Genomic DNA, 23,478 nt, shown 5'->3' on the forward strand with positions numbered 1-23,478 from the left:
TAGTGCTAGCAATCTACAGTAAAACCAATCTTCATAACAATTGATGAAAGAAACCCAATTTTAATATACAGAGAATGTGAGCAATTTTATGATTTATCTCCATTAACTCACCCCCTTATTCATTTATTGTCAATAGCATAGTAAGTAAATGGGGATCTATCATCCAGTCTCAAATGTAGAATATTTCTAATACTTAATTATACTTTTGGGCTTTTCATCTATCTCACCTCCATATCTTCCCATCTTCCTTCCCAGTTATCACTCTGTTGAAGTGTTTATTAGATATATCTAATATATATGACATATACATACATATGGATGTATCATATGTGCATATATGTGCATGTACATATGATACGCTTATATATACAGATATATCACTTCACTATGCATTTTATAATACATGTGCATGCATGCACACATACATAGACAGCCATGCCCTCTTACAAGGTGTTTCAGTTACCCATGATCACCTCTGAAAATAAGTGACTACAGTATAATAAGAGATTTTGAGACTGAGAGAGAGACCACATTCACATAACTTTTATTACAGTATTTTGTTATAATTATTCTCTTTTTTGTTTTTTATGAGATGGAGTCTCACTCTTGTTGCCCAGGCTGGAGTACAGTGGCACAATCTCTGCTCACTGCAACCTCTGCTTCCCAGGTTCCCAGCTTAAAGCGATTCTCCTGCCTCAGTCTCCTCAGTAACTGAAATTACAGACACCCACCACCATGCCAGGCTAATTTTTGTATTTTTAGTAGAGATAGGATTTCACCATATTGGCCAGGCTGGTCTCAAACTCCTGACCTCAGGTGATCCACCCGCCTCAGCCTCGCAAAATGCTGGGATTACAGGCATGAGCCACTGTGCCAGGCCAGTTATCATTGTTAATCTCTTTCTATGCCTAATTTATAAATTAAATATGTCATCAGCATATAAGTCTATATAGGAAAAAGCATAGAATATAGAGGTGCTATTATCTGTAGCTTCAGGAATCCACTGGGGCTGTTAGAATATATGTCCTGTGGATAAAGAGGGATTTCTGTATAACTAAAATGAGTAAAATTGTATTAAAATAATAAAAGATGTTTTTCTTTAATTTATTTTTTTAAAGTCAATATGTTCCAAATTATGCTACTAGGATCTGTTTTTTGTTTGTTTGTTAAGTTGCAGTCCATTTATTTTCACTGCATTATAATAATTCCATTGTGGCCACCATTTTTAATCAGTTTTCTCTTTGAAAGTTACTCAGTTATTTATTATCTATTATGAATAGAAACGCTACAAATATTCTTGGAAATATCTTCTGACACATAAGATAAAATTTATCTTGAGTGTATACCTAGCTCTGGGTTATGTGAATATCCCACTTTATAAGACAATGCTAAATCGTTTTCTGAAGTGGTTTTACTGATTTTCACTTCTACCAGCATTGTATGAAACAGTACTTTGATTGACACTAGGAACTGTCAGACTTCTCAGCTTTTTCCAATCAAGTGATTGTACAATAATTTCTCATTATGTTTCTAATTTACATTTTTCTTCTTAGTAGTGAGATGGATATTTACTCATGTGCCATTATATACATGTTCAAGTCTACTGCTGTTGAATTTTCTCTTAATGATATATAGATGTTCTTTATATATGCTTGTTTGAAATTCTTCATTGGTTAACTGTGCTGTGTGTATTTCCTCCTAGATTTTAGGTTTGATTTTCACATTTTAAAGGTATATTTTGAGAAATAGACCTATCTGATATTAATATAGACAAAAGTATTAGTCTCTGTAGTCATGGTTGGTACTTCCTGTGTTTGCTTAAGAAATCCTTCCATATCTTGAGGTGAGAAAGATGTTCTTCTATTTTTTACAAGTTTAAATTGTTTTTTTCAGTATTGAAATGCTTAAATTCATCTATAGCTTATATACATGGTCTTATCCAGAAATCTAATTTTTAACCTAGATATAATACATTTTTATCTACATTTATTGAACAATCCATTCTATCTTCAGTAATTTGCTGTGCTACCTCATTTCTAGACACAATTCTCATGAGAGTCTGCTTCTGACCTCTCTATTCTACTCCACTGGGCACATGCCAATTAAAGCAGTGTGATCTCTATATACACACAATGCTCTCTTGATTAGTTGTATTTTTTATAAGTCTTTCTATCTGCCCCTCCTAAATATACTTTTTCAAAAATATATTGGACCATCTAGCCAATTCACAACTTCTATATGCATTTTTGAAAACACTGTTTTACTGTGAAGTGGGACATACAGAGAAGTGCATAAAATATAAATGTGCAGCTGCATAAAATATTGTAATGGAAACACCAAGAAATAGAACAAAGCTTTTTTCCAAGTTTTCCAAATGCCTCTTTTCAATCACAACCTCTTTCTTCTTTCTGAGTGTAATCAGTGTGTTGATAATCACTACCCTGCTGTGCTTTATATCTAAGTGTTTATCAGTAAGATAGTACAATCTTACTGCTTTGGAATATTTTATTGGTGGAAAAATATAGTATTATTTTGTATCTGGCTTCCTTTGAACAACAGTAAGCTTTTAAGATATATTTATGTTGTAACATTTAGGTATAGTTAATTCATTTTTACTGCTGTATAGTATTCCACTGCATGAATGTATACCACAATGAATTTATCTGATAGAAATTTAGGTGTTTTCAGTTTGGAGCTATGAAGAATAGCATCTACATGAATTGCTGCAAATGTGCACACATTCCTCTAGAGTAATGCTGAAATTGAAATTTATGAGTCATAAAGAATGCATACATTAAAATTTAATAGAAAAATGCTGAAATGAATGAGTGAACTTGAACATACATAAAAAATATATACAATTTCTTACTCTTCTATATTTTCATCCACATCTACTGAGTTTTTGTTTTGAGTGAATTTTTGTTTTAATTTTCTTAAGGTTTTTAGCTATTCTAATGGATGGGTAGTAATATATCACAATTTAAAATTGTATTTATTTGATTACTAATAATATTGAGTCCATTTTTATATGTCTTTTGGTTATCCATATTTTTTCTTTGTAAATGCCCATTTTTCCTATTAGATGTCTCTTTTTCTTATTGAATTTCTGGATTCCTTAATATTCTACATAATATTTTGCTGGTTGTATTTTTTGTACATATTTTCTCTCACTGTGTGGTTTGCCTTTTCATTCTCTTAATGGTAGCACCTCTCTTTCAATCTCTCTCTCTCTCTCTCTCTCTCTCTCTCTCTCTCTCCCTGTGTGTGTCTATTTATATATGTGTATATATTTATGTATCTGTCCCATGAACAGAAGTTCTAAATATAAATGCAATCAAATTTGATATTTTCCTTTGTGATTGGTGCATTTTGTATACTCTTTACAAAATATTTTCCGACAACAAAGCATGAAAGAATTTTTCTGTGTTATATTCTAAAAGTTGCTCATGGCTCATATAGTATTTATTTGGTGCTCTTTTATAATTAAGCATATACTCCATGTGAAATTGCTATTTTCGCCCTTTATGGCATAAGGTCGGGGCCAAGATTCTTCCCCAGCCCTGCTCCCCTACAACTCTGAATATCAAATTGTTTCCATTTGTTTACTAAAAAGACTTTCTGCCCATTACTCTGAAATTTCACCTTTCTCTCAAATTAAGTCTTGATGTGGATATGATTCTTTTTTTTCTTATGCCATATTTTTTGTACTGTTTATAGTTGGTCCAACATTATACTATTTTAATTATGATACAAATATTATAAGCTCTCATACCATTTTTAAAGCTCTTAGGGCATATAATCTATTCTTAGATCTCTGCATTTCTATATAATGTTTTAAATAATCTTTTCAATTTACAGATACAATACATACATACATATGTGAATAATAGGTTTGATTAAAACTGCTTTAAAACTATAAACAATCAAAGGGAAATCTGTATCTCTACATTGTTGATTCTTTCAATCTATGAAAATGATGTCTTTTCATTATTAGTTATTCCCAGAATGCTTTATAATCATCTGTGTAGTAGTATTTAAATCTCTTTATAAGGACTGAATTTTATATATGGAAATCTTATATACATATAAAATCTTACATATATATTCTTAGATATTTGTTACTTGAGATGCTATTGTAAAAGATATCTTTCAAATTTCATTTTTCGGTGTGTGTCAAGCATTTATAAATAAAATATGTTGTTTGGTACAGTGAATTTGTACTCATAGATAAATAAATAAACAATAAACTGTCTTGATTTTGATATGGATTTTATGAAATCTTCAGAGTAAAGTGATGGGAACAGACATCTTTATGACATCAGTTCTTTATTTTCATGAAAATGAGCTATCTCCACTTATTTCAGTCATTGAGCTGACTTTTGATGCAATTTTATAATTTCTGCATGCCTTACACAGTTTCTTTATAGATATTTAACCAAAGCCTTTATATTTTTGTAAATGTTATCACTTATCTGTTTTTACAAAGTGTATTCTTTAATATTTTGGCTTTATTTTATATATGTAATTGACTCTCATATGTTAGGCCTATATCCACACAGATGTAAAGATGTTTAAACATTAAAACACCTTTGTGTTACTAAGATAAGTCAAATCTTATATTTATTCTCTGTTGAGTTTGGCCTTCTTATATTTGAGGTGTTTTTTTTTCTTCCTCAAACTAAAATGTGAGGAAATGAGAATCTAAGCTTTCTATTCTTCTGCCATTCCTCACTAATTTTGGTATAAAAATATGCTAAATATGCTACTCAAATGAAATGAGCTAGAAGACATTCTGTCTTTTTCTCTTCTCTGAAAGAATTTTTATGTTGAACACATTCTACTATTTAAGCAAACTCACTTATTAATCTGTCTATGCTAAATTGGCTAATTTTCAAATGACCCCTCTAATTTCTAAACTATTTGTAACATCTCTTTCCTTGAGTTTGTTTTAGTAATATTAGCTTTTAGTTTTTTTGGAAATAAATTTGACAGGATTCTTTCTTGCCGTTAAAAGAAACTGTAGTACCTACTATGATGGCCCTTTTTATTCATATTGCTGGGTTTTTTTTTTTAGTCTACTCTTTTTATTTGAAAGGGCATCTATTTTGCCAGATGTGGTCCCTTTTACTAGGCATTTAAAAGAACCAACTTTTATGACTGTGAACTATTTTTAGCTCTAAATTGATTTTTGCCTTCATCTTTATTTTCACCTTTGTACTCTGCTTCTTCTGTTGTTCTTTTTTTAACTTCTTAAACTGGACAATTGATTCATTTATTTTTTACCCTCTTCATTTTCTAATATATACATTTAAGACTGGAAATTGCCCTCAGGTTATTTTTTGGTCTGTGTTCCTCGATTTTGATACATAATGTTACTTTATCGTGCATTCCTACATATTTAAAAAATTTATTGATTTCTCCTCAGAGCCATGAAACATGTAAGTTTTATTTCCAAAGTCCAAATACATATGTTTTATACATGTATTTAAATTATCTACAATACATTTAGAGAAAAAATTCTATATGTAGAATTTTTAAGTTGATAAGAATCAATTTGTATTGTAGCATTTAGCAATGTAAGCATATCTTCAACGTGCTTATATCAGTCATCTTTTGTTATAAAAATAAATATCCCAATTTTTCATAGCATGCAACAACAAAACTTTTATTTAGTTCATGGTTGAAAGGCTGAGAATCGGCTCCAGTTTTATTTAAGTTAACTGGGCTCAGGTGAGCTCCCCATTTCTTCCCATTCCATACTCTACAGTGAAGGATCAGCATCTATCTGAACATGCTGTCTGTACGACAAAGAGCAGAAACTCCTAAGACTAAACTAAACCACATAAGCAAATTATAGTTATTTATTGGTGCCTGGGTTTTTTATATTCTCTTGGAAAAAGCAAGTCATTTGACCAAGTGTGACATTGGGGCAGCTACATATACCCAGTGTACCAGGAGGCATGACACAGATGGGAATAATATTTTTAAAGATGAGGAATCATATAATTGAGAACATTAGTAAAATCTACCATAATCGTTGAAAAGAATGTCTATTCTAATTTTTCTTTGAAGAATTAAAAGAAAAATGTATGGGTTCATTTGAGTATGCTTATTAGTTGTGTTGTTCAAATCTCTGTTTCTGTAAAAATCTGTCTACTTGATATAACAGTAACAGAGAAAAGTTTACCAAGAAGCTAACATGTTTATATTTAATAAAGTATCCTCATTTGTATGAAACAAAATCTATTGAATGTATTAAAGAATGAAACAAAGCTATCATGATAATAGGGCATTTCAAAACACTTCTCTGTCTCTGGCTAAAGGAAATCTTGCTGACTGGTTAAGCTTGAGGAGTTCACTTTTGTGTGAATTTTTGAAGGTAGCTTTTGTCTTTTATTAAAGACAAAAAATAAAAATAAAGAGAAAATTTAATATCTGAATATCTTTCTATGTAATTTAACTGTTCAGACTATATTCAAGAGTTTCAAGTGGTTTTAGCTATGAAAAGACAAATTATTTTTGAAGTTCAACACATAAAATGTTTGCATTTAGAAAGGATTTATGAGGCCAGGTGTGGTGGCTCAAGCCTGTAATCCCAGCACTTTGGGAGGCTGAGGCAGGTGGATCATGAGGTCATGAGATCGAGACCATCCTGGTCAAAATGGTGAAACCCCATCTCTACTAAAGATACAAAAAATTAGCTGGGCATGGTGGTGCGTGCCTGTAATCCCAGCTACTCGGGAGGTTGAGGCAGGAGAATTGCCTGAACCCAGGAGGCAGAGGTTGCAGTGAGCCGAGATCGCGCCATTGCACCCCAGCCTGGGTAACAAGAGTGAAACTCCGTCTCAAAAAAAAAAAAAGAAAAAGAGAAAGGATTTATGAGTCTCCAGTTGTTGCCACATTTAATTTTAGATTGTTGTTTTGTCACTTATGGCACACTTACATGAGAAGATGTAGATTATCTCCTAAAGTCCATAGATAAATAGAAGAAAGTTAGGAGAGTCATAGACTTTGCCTACAGAAAACCCCTGAATTTGAAAGTTTAAGTTACACCAGTGATAAGAACGGGTGTAAATTAAAAGATGGTCAGTAACTTGACAAAATGATAGTTGAGTAGATGGGTTGGCATGTTCTATATAGATTGCTTCAATAGATAACTTTAGTTAAAATAACTCATTTTACTTATAACAGTTAAAATTTATAAATCAAGGCAATACGACCCCCCCCCAAAAAAAATAATGTTTAGGAATTCTCTGTGTGTGTGTGTGTGTGTGAATAATTTTGCTGCTCCAATTTAAACTATCCTCTTGTTTGAGTATAGTTTTGTCATTAATACCCAATGTAAATTTCTCATTTACATTATCAAAGAAGTTTAATTTTGACAGGGTTTCTGTTACAATGTGCATTTCCAGTCTTTGGCAGAGAGCAGGTCATAGTCACAGGGGAGACTTGGCCTGTCTCCAATAAAGTTTTCAGATTGTCTGTTGAGCTGTTGAGATGGTTCATGTTAGCATAGGAAAGAAGTAACTTTAGGTACTTTACAAAACTCTTGGCATATATCCTTCAACTGTGTGGAAAAACATGCAATTTCATTTACAGAAAGCTCTTCGGACCATATACTGCCTCCTCAGGCATAAATACAGTCAATCTGAATTCTTCACAGCTGGTCATCACCTGAACCATACAACAAGATAAATGACTGGAAACACGTCTAATAGACTGTTTTTAACGCATGCTGTCTATATATTATGTTGTCTTTTTTCAAATTATCTATTGACAGTAAAACTAATCTCAGCTTCCTAATTTATTCTGCCAAGCCAAGGATATGTTTATGCAATCATTCATTCAACAACTTGTACTGTGAACACCTAATGCGTGTCAGGGACTATCTTGGGCACCAGAGATGCATCCAATGCAAGGCAGTCACCATTCCTTCTGTCATAGAGTTCTTTGAGTATGTTTTAGTTCCTTTGAGAGTTCCAGGGATGGGGTGGGGGTGAGAAAATTCTTGACTTTCAAATTCATCCTTCGGATGCTTGATATTTTCCTTTTCTGGTGTAAAGAATGACCCGGAAAATGTTATGGGGATGATTTTCCTTTGGTCATGGCTCAGAGGTAACTCAAACAAGGGATTTAATTACAGATCCATTTCTATTGCTGGATACAAGTTTTAGCTGGTGGGGTTCAATTCCAAGTCACCTGTCAAGTTGAGGATTAGTTCTTACATGACAAGTGCATAAAAATGTCCAAGCTAGTAAATGATCCTCAGGGAACAGTCCCTAAAATAAATGGAGTTCTTAGGCTTCTTTTTCCAACAATCCCAGCAGGCAAAAATAAGAGACCAGCATTCTTGCATACTCTAGTGCTCCTAACACTGGAATACATATGCCACCAAGGTTGGCTGGGTCATAACAGATATACATACAGAAAGCAACATGTAACCATCAGACTACTTCCTGGACAGTTTTATTGAGTATTAAATAATTTACATATTTATTGTTATATCAAAGCAAATCAGGTATATTATCAAGTAAATTAAAATTTCACATAAATTTTAAGATAATGATAATTGTTAATACTTAAAAAAATAGTTTCTAGGTGCCAGACACCATGTTATACACTTCACATGGGTTACCTAATGTTAGTGCTCTGCTATGGTTTGGCTGTGTCTCCACCCAAAATCTCATCTTGAATTATAGTCCCCATAATCCCTACGTGTCAAGGGACAGACCAGGTGGAGGTATTTGAACAACGGGGCAGTTTCCCCCATGCTGTTCTCATGGTAGTGAGTGAGTTCTCGCAAGATCTGGTGGTTTTATAAAGTAGTTTTTCCTGCTCTCTCTTGATCATTTCACCATCCTACCGCCATGTGAAGAAGGTGCCTTGCTTCCCCTTTGACATCTATTGTGATTGTAAGTTTCCTGCGGCATCTCCCGCCGTGCTGAACTGTGAGTCAATTAAACCTCTTTTCTTTATAAATTACCCAATCTTGGGCAGTTCTTATATCAGTGTGAAAACAGAAAATGCATTCTCCTAATAATGAGGTAGGTACATTTTACAAAAAGGAGACTAAGACAGGTAAATTGCTCAAAGTGATAACATAGTAAATGCTGGGGCCGGAATTTAAAGCCACGCAATCTGAATTCAGAACCTATGTTCTTAACCACTGTGCTAGGTAATTAAATATGCAGCTTTAAGGAAATGGCTGATGGCTAAAGGTCAGTGTTACTATTTGCTTTTTTTTTTTAATCAAAAGAGAAATATCAAGAGATGAATCAAACTGTGCTTTACACGATCCTGCTCCTGCTGCTTTCTGTTTTATTCTCAAACCAGAACTCAATCGCCCTACAAGAATCAGTCACTAACCCAACCCCAACCCATCTTTCACTGGCTTCTGGCATAAAACTGCAGGGCCTGCCGCTTCATGACATTGTTTCTTACATAAAGAAACAACAGTTCCTGTCTCACCTCTTGTAGCTCAACGTAAATCCAAAACCCTTTCACCTGTCCTTTCCCCAGTCTCTTCTAATCAGGCAGTTTGTCACTCAGCAACACCATCACTTTGCTCTTGCCAGGCAAAACTCGCCTCCTGCTCTTGCCTCATCCCATGAACTTTTGACTTTCTATGAGCTCACTCTAACTTTGACAGATTGACTTTTTTCTACCCTAACCAAGTGCACCTAAGAAAATCAACACAGCAAAATCTCACTTGGTGATCTTGGGAAAACATAAAACTTTTTTCAAGACTGATCCTCCCTTCAAATCCAAACTGTTTTCCATGGAGGGAGATCCCATTTCAAAATGTGTTTGAACCAGATTAGCTCATCTCAGTTTGAAATTGTGATTTATCTTAGGAGATAGGCATGAATGGTAGACCCTAGTGAAAATGTAAAGGTTTTCATAACCACCGGATCAATAGAAAATGCATTTATGAAGGTTTGGGTTTGTTTTCAGAAGTTGAGAAAGGCGAAAACCCAGATTTATGAACTAAGGATTAAGATGAGTTATAGGCAGTAGGTGAGACAATGTTTGGCTTTTTTTTTTAATTAATTAATTTATTTATTTATTGCCTTTTTCTTCAAACTGAGTCATCTCCAAAGCCATAATAAACAGAATCCTTTGGATAAATTCAAAAGGAAGAGTTACACTTGAGTTAAAAGACTAAAGTTATTTCATATCCTTTGTAATTGTATCACACAATGCTTCAATTTTTAATCTGAGATTAGAACCACGGATAATGTGACTTGCAGTGCTCCTGGGTGATAGATAAATTAAATTGCAGGTAATTTCATGAAGATTGGAAGGAAACTATTGTGTGATAGGAGAGAGGATAGAGATACTATTACCAAATCCTTAAGAAAATCAATTAAGGAAAAAAAAATTCTTGCAGAAGGAGAGATAATATTTAGTAATTGATATATTTACTTCTGAGGGTTTAAAACTTCCTAACATAAATAGACGTGGCAATTTTTATGCCAAAAAAGACTTCCAGGTAGTCAATTAACTATAAGCTTCCTCTGCCGTTTTTGATATATACTTGCTGTGAAAACATTCAGGGCATACATCTAGCAAAACCAGCTATAACTCATCAATGTCTTAGGTTTCTAAATACAAAATGGAAATAAAAACAGTACTTGATACTCGCTATATTAGAATCTGATTATGTCACATTGGTAAGTAGATAGGATGAAGAAAATCCCGTCCAAATTTTGTGTTTGGGCACTAATTTTATTGGACCTTTTGAAGGCCGAAGGGATTTCTTAGTAGATATTAAAGAAGCAAGTAAAACTCATTTCAAAAAGCATTTTCGTAGTCTAGAGAACATTTCTGAGACCCATTCCATCTAATCAGTAGGAGCACATGTATGCTGTATAATCAATATTTATGCAAAGTGAAACAAAATTATACAATTCTGGAAAACGACTATCCATTAGACCTTTGTCTAGTACCTAAGAAAGCCATCAGCTGGCTCCCCAACTGGTGTCTCACACCATTTATAATATGCCATCAGACTTTACTGTGAAGCTGACAATAAAGGTGATATATCGTTGATGTGATGCCTCACAAAGCATGTAATATTCATGGAAGCGAGACAGTGTTTTTCTCACATTATAGGTGGAGTGTATTAATACACTCAGTCCCTGCCAGGATTATTAATAATTTCTCTGATTATGGCTTCTGTAGCAGATTGCCAAAATATTGTTCTATACTGTTCACACTATGATTAAATGTGATTCATCTAAGAGGAGAAAGAAGGACGGGCTTGGGCATCAGAATACCAGCAAGCAACTTGGTATAAGACGTGAAAAAAATGTAGGATTTGGAGTGTTTGGCTCTGATTTGTATTGGTACATAGCGTCCACAGAGAAAGCTACTTTCTATACCTCAGTCTTGCTGTTGTTACCAGTAGGAAGATGAGAATCATCACTTTTTTAATTCTTAAAAGTTTCCCAAAGGATATAAGGATATAATCTGTGGTACACATTGTACGTATATTTTGTTTCCTATTTTTACCTTTCAGAGTAACCCAAAATGAGAATGTTTTTCTATGGCTCTTTTTGTTCCCCAAATGACATCCAAGTAAATATCAAAATGCATTTATGAAGACTGCCCCTCCTCTCCCAAAACTCTGGTTATTCATACCTTGCTCTGTGATTTCCAGGCTGTCTTTGCTTCTCCCCCTTCTCCTACTAATTTACTCTCCTCATTCACGTCTTTGGTCTCCATTTCTGTTTGATGTAGTCATACAGTAGCATCGCCACACGCAAGTCTGGCTGCTCACCGCTCAGAAGCTGACAACATGAGAAGCGAGGTGTGGTGAACGGAAAGCTACTGTATTCAAATGTCAACAGCTGGGGCACAGCCAGCCTCATGCCCTTAAAAGACCATTTCAAACTTTAGGCTGGTGAGAGGCGTTTATAAAGGGGAACTTAGAGGGGGAGGCATGCAGGGGTAGTGCTGGGTGCCAGGTCTTTGTGCCTTGATCTGGTGGCTGTCTTGAGTCATAGTCCAGCGGGAACGCAGGCTGATGTTATCTTGACGATGGCTGGGTTGTAGACTAACAACCTGGCGGTAATCTCCGGAATTTTGCAGCTGGGTCTCTGTGCCTGGTTCATCTGAATATCAGTCCTTGGAATTTATAAGCAAGCACATAATTAGATAAGCTAGCAGTGCAAGGGAATGTCTGGTGGGTAGGTAGGGAACCCAAGTTTTAAACTGTGTTTCAAGGATGAAGGTAAGAAAGGCAAAAGACAAGTCTTAAAATGCATTTTGAAGACAAGCTATTGGTTAGAGGAGTTCCCTCTTACTCACAGAGCATACATTCCAAGATCCGCAGTGGGTACCTGGAATCTCGGATACTATAATACCAAACTCTACGTAATACCATTTGTTTTCCTATACACACATACCTATGATAAAGTTTAAGTTATAAATTAGGCACAGTCAGAGATTAGCAACAATAACTAATCATAAAATAGAACAATTATAATGATAGACTGCAATAAAACTTATGTGAATGTGGTTCTGTCTCTCAAAATAGGTTACACTGTACTCAGCCTTCTTCTTTTGATGATGTGGGATGATTCAATGCCTGTATGAGGGGAAAAAGTGAGGTGAATGAGGTAAGCATTGTGATGAAAGTGAAAAAATTCAAAACCAAACAACTCCTAAGTTTTAGAGAGTGTGCACTCTGAGCAGCATGATGAAATCCCATGCCATCCTGCTCTCCAGCCTTCCTGGATTGTCCTTAGTCTCTCAACTGTCTTGGTGAGCAGATAAACCTTCACAGTACCACAGTGCTTGTTTGACTTAGTGGTCCCAAAATACAAGAATAGTGATGTAATATTTCTAGATCTCCACTGACTGCAGATAACAGAAACCTCAGAAAGCAAAACTCTAAATGAGGAAGAACCACTGTGTTGTTTTCAATGTAACAAAATTCCTCTGTAAAACATAGCAACATGATTTAAACACATGAAAATTATGAAGGTAGTACCTTGGTCTCACAAAGAAGTGTTTATCTCAGTTCAAAATGAACGCCACTGTTCCCCCTCCTTGGTTCTGGCAGTCTTCTTTCTTTGCAAAATGAAATCCTAGTAAGCTAAGAACTGAATTTTTGCCTGGTGTTCAGCTGGTGAATTGTAACATTATGTAACGTTTCTCCAATCCTGTTCTATTGGAGTTAAGTGACATCTGTTTGATGTCTCTTTCAGTCTGCTTTGGTTGAGGTAACTATCTTCCCCGATTATATTTAAGGAACTGAAAGATGAGACTGAAACAAATTATAAACTGCAAGAGTACTTAATGCTGTGTCTACACTAATTATACACATGTAATATCAGATACTTTGGGTAAGAGGATCCCTGCATACCTCATATGGAAATGAAGACCTGTTCAAAAGCCAGGGTGCTCCACAGAATGGTTCTTCTGTTCATCTGAACAAACTCTCAGTTTAAAACATCAGGTCTATTCGATGCTTCTCTCTTATTAAAACTAGCTCCTGATTTTAGTAAACAACTTGTTACTGATGATGTTAGTCTTTGAATGCCCGGAATCCAGGCAAAAATTCATCCTCCAGAGAATCCAAGTGTCCTCCAGAGAATTGGACTCTATACTGATGTGTCCAAATAGTGAGTTTCACTTGTCCAAAGCAAATAAGATCTGAGACCCTTGGGAGTATCACAGTGTTGCATTTAAACTGTAAAGTATGTAGGTACAGCCTATGAACAGCCTCAGAAAAACTAAACATAAAACCCCAACTTGACAATGAATAGATGTGCTGAGTCTTATATTACACTGAATATTGAGAACTACTCTTGGAATGCACTATTGACTTCAAGGTTTATTTTTCTTAAAGTGAGTATTTAAGACCACCATTAAGTAAGCAGAGGCAACACTCTTACTGGCTGATCAGCCAGCCTCTGGATGTTGTTAATCAGTCTTTAAAAATCAGTGTTGAAATATACACATGCATAAATCACATTTGATCAAAGCACAACAATTAGTGCCGAGCCACATCGCTGGGGAGTGAAAGAGTATGAACTAGAAAATTCAGGCAGCCTGGTCAAAAGAAACTAAACACTCATACACTTAAAAATATTTTTGCTTAAAAGGTATTATGTAGTACTAATAGTGGAACCTAACCTCATAGCCCAATTAAAAACAACAATATGATAACAGTTCTCTTCCTTTTACACAATGTTTTGTACGTCAGTTTATTTATATTGAAAAATCGTGTTAAGAGCAGAATCTTTCTGTAAACAAAATACAAGGCAGAAAGAAGGCCAATTTCGTTTATTAATATAACAAACCAAGCTAGAAGCAAGGGCAGAGTAACACATAGACTCCATAGTCTAGAAGAGATCTGAAAGACCCCGTTTACTAGGGAATCCTTAGGACTCTGTCTAGCATCATTTTAAAATCACTGCATTGGATTGATCTTCATAACTACCCCCAAGAGTACGTGCTGTTGTCTCAGAGAAGCTAAGCCTGAGTGACGTATGGAAATTTGCCCTAGTTCTTCTGCCAGAAACACTGAATTTTTCCAAATCCAAAGTGTATGCCTTTTTTTTTTTTTTTTTTTTTTTTTTGGAGACAGAGTTTCGCTTGTTACCCAGGCTGGAGTGCAATGGCGCAATCTCAGCTCACTGCAACCTCCACCTCCTGGGTTCAAGCAATTCTTCTGCCTCAGCCTCCCAAGTAGCTGGGACTCAGGTGTGCACCACCATGCCCAGCTAATTTTTGTATTGTTAGTAGAGACAGGGTTTCACCATGTTGACCAGGATGGTCTCGATCTCTTGACTTCATGATCCACATGCCTTGGCCTCCCATCCAAAGTGCTGGGATTATAGGCCTGAGCCACCACGCTCGGCCTATGTATCCCTTTTTTTTAAACACAACTTTGGTCTACAAGAGAAAATTGCAGCTGTATGCTAATAAAATGGAGATTACTATAGGAGAGAGTTAATATAGATGATTGTTGAGTGGTCAGACATAATTAATTTGGTGTGATGATTACAGGAATACCTATTTGGACCTGAAAAATAGCATTTGGACCTGGGAAATGCTGACAATCAAGAGCCTATCAGCAACCCTGTAAAATAACAGCCTTCTCTGAATTATTTAAATTAGAGAAAGGTGATTTTTCTGAGTTTAAAAATGTTGACGTATAAATAAATATAAACCTTTTCTAACTTAAGAGTGTGATCTCCACGTGCATGTTCTGATCCATTTCACTGGTGTCGTGCTCAATGTGGGCTTTTCAGTTTGTTGCCGGCAAATCTACCCTTTATTGACTAGCCATGCACCCATATAGCTTTTAGTTAATAGCATTTTAAGGCCATCCCTTTGTGAGAAGAAAATAATCAGTGTCTAATCATTCACACACTTAGATAAAAACTTCATTGTAAAGGTGAGAATTTTAAACTTTATTTCTGTACCCACCCCCCCACCAAATACATTTTACTTTTTAAACCAGAGTAGTATCTTGGTTCAAAGAGGAAAGGAAAATATCAGTTGTCTTGGCAGAGAGAAAACCTAGAGACTTAATTATATGTATGATTTAAGAACTTTAAAATCCTGCGTAGAGGAAAAAAAGACCGAATCTAGAACTCCTGATACTTTAATTTTTGTCTTTCAGGTGCTTTATAACAACAACCACCTGTGATGCCGTGAGCAAAACTAGCTAGAATATTTACAATTCTTTCAACTCTTTGGTTGTAAAGTTGTTGCTAAATACCAAAAAATTACATTCAGGTTACTTCTTTTGGCAAAATTAAGTTGGTAAAATCTTATTTAGTGGGTTAGAACAAATGAAATTATTCAACACATGTTTATAAAAACTGTATTGCACACAGGCATTCAGCCAGTTGTTTGAGAAACAAGAGAGATCTTGCTCCCCTAAGATCATAGCCCAGTGAGTGGGAACAGAAACCCCAACACAATAAATATTTAAAATGATGACTGAAAAATATTTAAAAAGTGATTCCCTATCTTTTCATGGGGTTTGTTGTTGTTGATGTTTGTTTGTTTTTGTCTTATTTCAAGCAGATTACCAAGCAGAGAGGCACATGTTTCTGGGAGCCTGGGAAGAGATGTAAGTTTCTGTCTCACAGTCATACTCTCATGAAGAAGCCCTAGTAGTGGTCAGACCTGAGGAGAGAAAATCTATGTGATACGTGTGGGGAGGTTGAGCCTTGATTTCTCCAAATTTTTCCATGCCTTTACTGTGGTGATGAAGACACATTCTTATGGTAAAATGAACAAGTGAAGCTGGAAAAGGAGATCACATGACATGAGGAATCTCCCTAATCCTCTATGCTAGCTATTACCCCAAGAACTGTCCTGAACTCTAATAGCAGGAAACCCAGAATATTACTGGGGTGGAATTTCTTCTCATCCTGTGGGCAGGATAGATGTTTATGGTCAGAATTAAATTCACACAGAGGAAAGCAAATGTGGTGTATCTTTGAAACCTGAAGCTGAAATACATATTTATGAAGCAGAAACTATTTTTATTGTAAGCCCTCTAGAAAAATAATGAAAACTCAAATAAGAACATTTTGAAAAAAAAAAAAGAAATAGGCTGATCAAGGAAGGGTCTCAGTGTGGACGGTGATTAACCTGAGAAATGGGTTCATGAAGAGTTGAACACCAGCACTTCATAGAGAACACCGTTCAGGAGAATATCAGATTTACGGGGCAAACCTCATCACTTCTCCACCCACATAGTTCCCTTTCGTTTCACACCAATGGCGTGACAGCATTACTCAGCCAGGCATTGTTGCTTTCTGTATGACAAAATAACACTTTTGTGCTGGATGCATAGGACCCTTATGCACTTGCTTTCTGTAAAAGTTAATTTTATGTGTCAACTTGACTGTGTTACTGGGCACGCACATAGATGGTAAAACATTACTTCTGGGTGAGTCTCTGAGGGCATTTCTGGAAGAGATTAGCATTTGAATCAGGAGACTAAGTAAAGAAGATCTGCCCTCACCAATATAGGCATCATCCACTTCATTTGGGGGTCCTATATAATATAAGAGAGAGAAAGGGTGATTTCATTCTCTCTTCTGAAGCAGGAATATTTTTCTGTTCCTGCTCTTGGACATCAAAGCTCCAGGTTCTTGAACCTTTAGACTTTTGGCCACAATAATTATCAGGCCTTTGGCCTCAAGCTGAGAACTATACCATTGATTTCTCTGGTTCTCAGACCTTTAATTACTCCACCAGCATTTCTGGGTCTCCAGCTTGCAGGCTGCAGATGGTGAGACTTATTGGCATCCATAGTCAAGTGAGCCAATTCCTATAAGAAATTCCCTTTTATACATTCAAAATATGCTACAAGGTTATACTTACCAAAACAGCATGGTACTGGTATAAAAATAGACACAAAGATCAATGGAACAGAATAGAGAACCCAGAAATAAAACCAAATGCAAAGCATACCAAAACATCAAATGGGGAAAGAACACTCTGTTCAATAAACGGTGCTGGGAAAACTGGCAAACCACATGGAGAAGAATGAAACTGAATCCTCATCTCTCACCTTATACAAAAATCAACACAAGATAGATCAAAGACTTTCATCTAAGACCTGAAGCCATAAAATTCTAGATGCTAACATGAGAAAATCTCTTGTAGACATTGGCTTAGGCAAAGAATTCATGACTCAGAACCCAAAAGAAAATGTAGCAGAAACAAAGATAAATAAATAGAACCTAATTAAACTAAAAAGCTTATGCACAAAAAAATAAATAATCAGCAAGTAAACAGATAACCCACAGAGTGAGAGAAAATATTTGCAAACTATGCATCCATCAAAGGACTCATATACAGAATCTATAAGGAACTCAAATCAGTAAGAAAAATCAATAATCCCATTAAAAAATGGACAAAGGACACGAATAGACAATTCTCAAAAGAAGATGTACAAAGAGCTATTAAACTTATGAAAAAAATGCTCAGTATTGCTAATTATCAGGGAAATGCAAGTTAAAACCAAAATGAGATACCAGCTTACTCCATCAAGAATGGCCATAATTTAAAAAATCAAAAAATAGACATTGGTGTGGATGTGGTAAAAAGGGAACACTTTTACACTGCTGAGGAGAATGTAAACCATTACAAACACTGCGGAAAACAGTGTGCAGATTGCTTAAAGAATTAAAAGTAGTGCTTCCATTCAATCCAGCAATCCCACTACTGGGTATCTACCCAAAGGAAAAGAAGTCATTATCTGAAAACTAGAGACATGCACCTGCATGTTTACAGCAGCACAATTCACAATCACAAATACATGGAAACAACCTAAATAAATGCTCTTCAACCAATGAGTGGACAAAGAAAATGTGTTATGAATGCATCATGGAATATTACTCAGCCATAAAATGGAACAAAATAATGACCTCTGCAGCAACTTGGATGGAGCTAGAGGACATTATTTTCAGTAAAGTAACTCAGGAATGGCAAATGAAATATTGTATGTTCTCATTTATAAATGGGAGCTAAGCTATGAGGATGTAAGGGCGTTAGAATGATATAATGCACTTTAGGGGCTCGAGGGGAAAAGGAAAGCGGGAAGGGATAAATGACTATACACTGGGTACAGTGTCACTGCTTGGGTGATGCGTGCACCAAAATCTCAGAATTCACTGCTAAAGAACTTATCCATGTAACCAAAAACCACCTGTACCCTAAGCACTATTGAAATTTAAAAACATATCCCTTTCATATGTCTATCTCATTTGCTCTGCCTCTCGGGAGAGGCATGCCCCCATCTGCTATGTCTATACTCATGTATAATCACCCCTCACAGTCTGCATCCCATTCGTACTGAGATACTGGTGGGTCCTCAAACACACCACGCTGGTTCCCATTCCAAGCCTTTGCATGCTAAGATTTTCTCGACTTCAGATACTCTGTGAAATTCTAACACATCTTTCAAGATTGAGAAAGATCAGCCCATCTTTAAAGAGCTCCTTGAGCTCGGGATGGAGGCGGCTCGGGATGGAGGCTGGACACCTGTTCTGTTGTTGTGTCTTGTCACTCTTTTGAACAGAGGCACACAATAAGACCCAACACTTCCCCTTGCATTCTATGTGATTACAGCAAGATGAAAATACCAAATCCCCCAACCTCCAAATGTATCACTTACTGGAAAAGAAAAGTGAGATCCGAATACATGCAACTTAGACAACTTAAACAGTTTCAGGCAAAGACCTTGTATGTGGCAAATTTTGCAAAGGTTCAAGAAAAAACCCACATCCTCAATGAAGAATGTAAGAAACTTCAGGTCCAACCTGTTCAGTCAATGAAGCCTGTGAGTGGACACCCTTTTCTCTAAAAGAGAGCATTTTCCAGGGATTTGCAAGCCAATGTATGTTAATAAGGTCATTGAACATAGTTGCATTGGTTCCCATCATGTATTCCTGGTCCCCTCTCCAGCAGAACTTTATAGTAGAAGATGATACGGTTTTGTGCAATATTCCCCACATGGAAGATGAAGTCAAAGAAGATGATGAGACTTTTATTGAGGAGCTCATCAATACCTCCGATGGGAAACCATGATAAAGAAGGGATGATCCCTGGATCCATCCCGATTAGTGATGCTGTTTTTCTGGAGTTGGTAGATGCCCTGAATTATTACTCAGATGAGGAGGAGGAAGGGCACGATGACACTTCAGATGGAAAGCCGGGTGACAGCAAAAAAGATCTGTCAGTAACAACAAAGAGAAAGCAAGATGCTAATGAAGGCAACAAAAAGTCTTCCAAGGAACAGTTCCCAAATGACATGGTCTTCAGTGAAATTATCTCAATGTTCCCGGAGAATGGTGTCCCAGATGACATGAAGGAGAAGTATCAAGAGTTAACAGAGATGTCATACCCCAATCCACTACCCCCTCAGTGCACACCCAACATCGATGGCCCCAGTGCCAAGTCTGTGCAGCGGGAGCCATCTCTGCACTCCTTCTACACACTTTTTTGCCGACGCTACTCTAAATACTACTGCTTCCTTTACTGTGAGTAGGGCTACTCTGTTTGAAATACTCTCCTCTCTTCCATCCCCACCACCATTTTCTTCTTTGTTCTGGTTTCTTTTATAGAGTTGCTCATTTTTCAAGATTGAGAATGATCAGCCCCTCTTTAAAGAGTGACTGGAGCCCTGCAGCTCGTGATGGAGGCCAGACACCTGTTGTGCTGTGTCCCGCCATTCTCCTGAACAACAGAGGCACACCATAAAACCCAACACTTCCTCTTGCATTCTATGAGATTACAGCAAGATGGAAATACCAAATTCCCTAACCTTCAAATGTAGGTTCTGTTCGGTAGAAAGTCCCGCCCGGAAGAAAACCCTCAGGCACTGCTCTGTTCTGCCCGGCAACAGCAAGCAGCCAATCATCGCAGCAGAAAAGCCCGCCAAGCCTCGGCCTATCCTGAACCGACACATAACCCTCTGAGCTACCTCAGCAGTCTGCCCAGAGACGGACAGCCTATCCTAAGCTCCCACAACACCCCGCCAGCCCTGTGTCCACGCCCCGTCAGCCCCCCTATAAAACCCTCCTACCCCAGCTGCGCAGTCGCAGCCAACCCCGATCTCCTTCCTTTCCTGGCCTGCTCGCTGGTCCCAATAAACCTGAACTCAGCTTCCAACTCTCGAGCTGTTACTTGGGATCGGGTACCGGGCAGGCGTCTACAAGGAGGTCGCACAGGTTCTGATCCGATGTTTTAAAAAGGGCCAGTTCTACTTTCCCTTCTTCAATTATAGTGAAACATGCTTCGCATGCTAGGGACAGACTAACCAGCAATGTCTCTGCCACTCAGTACCTCCTAGCTTTGAAAATATTGTGTGTTGATGTGAGAAATGACTAAATTGTGTGCTCTCCGATGGTTTCTGTTTATATCGAATTCTAACTCTCAACAACAGCTCCCTAATTTTGCTCCTCCCCATCTTGTCAAGTGGATAGACCACTGGGAACAAGACAGTTTTTGTTCTCCACCTCTTAATGCCACCCCTAATGTATGTAAATGCAAAAATAAAGAAATCAAGATTGAACCAGAAAAAAAGAAAAAAGAGTGCCTTGACCTCTCCGAGGTAAACTGTGAAAATTTGCTACCCCATTGTGACATGGGATTCATCTTCAAACCCATCTATAATACCAGCATTGATTTGTCTAGATATCTGTATTCTGTATCTCATACAGAATTTGGGAAAAGAGACACTTTTGTATTAGCACAATCTAGCCTGTAGCCTGGCACTTCTGAAAGTGAATAAATGTAATTGTATTTATTCCTAGGAAAGTCAGGAATAATGCAGACGACTCACAGCTTCCCTCGATTTTACTCAACTTCTCATAAGTGACTCAACTTTGCATCACTATGAGCCTGGTTCAGAGCCCAGGATGGATAATTCATTCAACATTCTCATTGCCTTAAAAACAAGAGATGCTCTCTCTGGTCACAGTTTCTAGAGTTAGACACCTTCTGTTTTTTTGGGTTTTGGGGGGATTTTTTGTTTTTTGGTTTTTTTAATGAGTGTCTCAAAGACACTGAAATTCTCTTCTTCCTCCTCCTCAGTATGATCCAACCACACCTCCTTTGATGTCTCAGTAAGTGCTGCACCTTGTAGTGGTTCCCCCTATTGGAATGCTGGAGGTGCTCACACATTCCCCAGGGCCATCTCATCCCACCTCCGCATTCACTGACACTATGTTAGTAGTTTGAAGTCTGCTGCGCTGAGGGGTTATAACAACATGGAAATTAGCACATGATTTTGTGAGATGAGAAAGGCAGAGAGAGGGAATATCAAGGTAGAAATAGATAGACATAGAGATAGAAAGATAGAAAGAGAATGAAACTTAAACTAAGCTCAAAGAGGTTACAAAACTCGCTTAAAATCATGTAAATGAGACAGAGCCATAATTCAACCACAGATATGTCTATTACCTTAATATCATATGAATTTCCTCTCATCTCTCAGCTAAGCCCTTTAAATTTCCTTTTTCCCAGCCCCTTCACCTGTGAGTTTACAAGCTGCCCTATACTTGCATAATACTAAATTGCCAGGAGTATGCTCAGAGTCAGGGCTGACTCTCAAAATTTTACTGAACCAATCATAAAAAGATAGAAGAAAATGCCTAGAAAGGCTGCTTTGGTGATTTTTTGCCTCTAGCTCCTAATGAGAGGGTGAGTCATCCATCTCTCAGTAATCGTCTGATATATTCTACTACGTCAAGCAATTCTGCAGCCATGTGTTGTTACCTCGGTATGTTGTCCTTTCTTTATGAAGCTGAAAGGACTTGAATGTGTGATAGGTGCCAAAAAGTAAAAAAAGTGGGAGGTTTTTACTTTTAGACCCAGAATCTAACTGACTATGAATCATACTTGGAACATACAGGTGCATAGAAGCACAAAATGTTCCAGGGTATAATTTAAGTTTCATTTTTATGTACCTCTGTACAAAAGAGAGTGCACACATTTGATTGACTGTATTGTATCATTCGTTTATCTTGAAAATTGACCTGAAATACTACCACTTGGGATGTGCCCAAGAGCCCCAATGGCCTTTATCAGAAGAATGGCAAAGGAATCTGAGTGCCTGAAACTTTTAAGGCTTGTAGCAACTTCCCTTTTAAGGAAGCTTTTAAACTCAGTGTGTGCTTCTAAATCAAGTCTTGAAACAATGACTTAAGGCAGGTGTCAAGGAAATGTTTTGCACTTTTAAAGATAAGAAGATAGAGACTCTGAGGTAAGTTGATTCCTGATGCCCTTATGAGTCAGTGAAATTAGCCAAAAAAAAAAAAATGGATTTCCTCTGTGTTAGTGGAAGCCTCCTTCTATCATGGGGACTAAAGATGTTATCATTATTGTTCCGAAGGACAGACTTGAAAAAACCTGACACACATGCAAACTTCTAAGTTTCCAGTACTTTCCTCAGACCTCGAATTTGAACATTCCCAGCAGCTGCTAAAAAGAGAAATAAACTTGTTCATCTGGGTAAGTTAAATGAAAATTCCAAAGCTAAAACATTAGCATAGCTATCTTTCTCTGGAAAGAACATGGTTATTTAGGTCCTTCTTTAGGAGTTAGAGATTGTGCCCGTCCACCTCCTCCAGGAATTGAAAGCCTGGCTTTCACTGCTCTACGGAGACTTATAAAGTATCTCCATGTATTTTAAATGAGAAAAAAATACAAATACTCCATCAGTAAATCCTTTCTCATTTCTTGTCAGTATCTACTCCTCCTGTCATCTCATGTTGACAGGACCAATTTGCAGAAGGAGGGCTTAACATTACAGACACTTTCATCAGCTTAAAAATTGAGATGAGTCAATATTTACATCATGTTCCTCATCTTTAAAGTACGTACCCTGTTTTCTGTTCTAATGAATAGCTGTCACTCTTTCCTCCAACAAAGCTTAGCTGAGAGTAGGTTGGCATGCTCAGTGGTCCCTGTATTCCGGGAACGATCTAATAT

At 36.8% G+C, this 23,478-nt stretch overlaps 2 long non-coding RNA genes across 2 annotated transcripts in view; both read right to left on the reverse strand.

Annotated features, from left to right (window-relative positions):
- The window catches only part of LOC128928848 (uncharacterized), a 68,304-nt gene that overhangs the window by 36,175 nt on the left and 8,651 nt on the right, over window positions 1-23,478 (reverse strand). The gene's annotated exons all lie outside the window — the stretch shown is intronic.
- LOC144577569 (uncharacterized) lies at window positions 5,428-13,099 on the reverse strand. The gene is made up of 2 exons (XR_013521741.1): window positions 12,998-13,099; window positions 5,428-12,129 (listed from the first exon to the last, which is right to left on the reverse strand). It is a non-coding gene; the product is annotated as an uncharacterized LOC144577569 (long non-coding RNA).

The sequence above is a fragment of the Callithrix jacchus genome, chromosome 8 (assembly GCF_049354715.1).
Source record: "Callithrix jacchus isolate 240 chromosome 8, calJac240_pri, whole genome shotgun sequence".
Classification (NCBI taxonomy): Eukaryota; Metazoa; Chordata; class Mammalia; order Primates; family Cebidae; genus Callithrix; species Callithrix jacchus.